The sequence below is a fragment of the Macrobrachium nipponense genome, chromosome 39 (assembly GCF_015104395.2).
Source record: "Macrobrachium nipponense isolate FS-2020 chromosome 39, ASM1510439v2, whole genome shotgun sequence".
NCBI classification, from domain to species: domain Eukaryota; kingdom Metazoa; phylum Arthropoda; class Malacostraca; order Decapoda; family Palaemonidae; genus Macrobrachium; species Macrobrachium nipponense.
Genome location: NC_061099.1, coordinates 53316565 through 53317531, shown reverse-complemented (window position 1 = coordinate 53317531; position 967 = coordinate 53316565). Strand labels below are relative to the sequence as shown.

The 967-nt window shown below is 34.0% G+C and overlaps 1 non-coding gene across 1 annotated transcript; it reads left to right on the top strand.

The window, feature by feature from the left end:
* Window positions 1–470: 470 nt before the first annotated feature.
* Trnac-gca (transfer RNA cysteine (anticodon GCA)) lies at window positions 471–542 on the top strand. Its single transcript has one exon. It is a non-coding gene; the product is annotated as a tRNA-Cys (tRNA).
* Window positions 543–967: the final 425 nt, after the last annotated feature.

The window sequence follows — 967 nt, the reverse complement described above, 5'->3', positions numbered from 1 at the left end:
TGGGGTGTATGTATGTATGTATGTATGTATATATGTATATGATATGTATATGTGTGTATATATATATATATATATATATATATATATATATACACACACACTATATATATATATATATATATATATATATATATATATATATATATATATATATATATATATATATATATATATATATACCCACACACATACACACTTTCCATCACGGCCTCTGTGCGAAAGCACACGCGAAAAAGACCTAAGGACTGATGATGGCCGAGTAATTTACCCTCGGATTCAAGACTTCCTCTGTCACAAACGATACGGGGGATAAGCTCACAACTAAACGAAGTGAGTATTTATAAGGTACTTCCCCTTTTTGTCAGCATATTTCAATGGACGCAAATACAAAAATATATTTCCACAACTTCCAAGTAATATTTACACTTCTCAAAAGTATCGATACACAGGTGTCGTGCAATATCACCAGAGGGGGTGTAGCTCAGTGGTAGAGCATTCGACTGCAGATCGAGAGGTCCCCGGTTCAATCCCGGGCGCCCCCTGAGACAATCAATTTTCATTGTTGTTTAATTGGTAATTGCGACATAAGAGTGTGTGTGTATGTGACCAAAGTATAAAAAAAAGATATAGCTCTTATAGAAAAAATATAGCTCTAACTCATGAATATATTAGTATTGTACGTATATGTTTTGTTTCTCAAGTATTATTACTAATTCCACTTACATTCATATATAATTATACGCTCACTTCTCCAATTAACAATAATTGGCCCCGTTCACACGAGGAGAAAACCGCGCTGATGCAAAAGGAAAAAAGTAACATGCTTATTTCTCCTATTAACAATAATTGGCCCCGTTCACACGAGGAGAAAACCGCGTTGATGCAAAAGGGAAGAAGTAACATGCTTACGGTATGTTCAAAGGACTGTATAATAAACTGAGAATATAAGCCCACAATCTTCATTTAT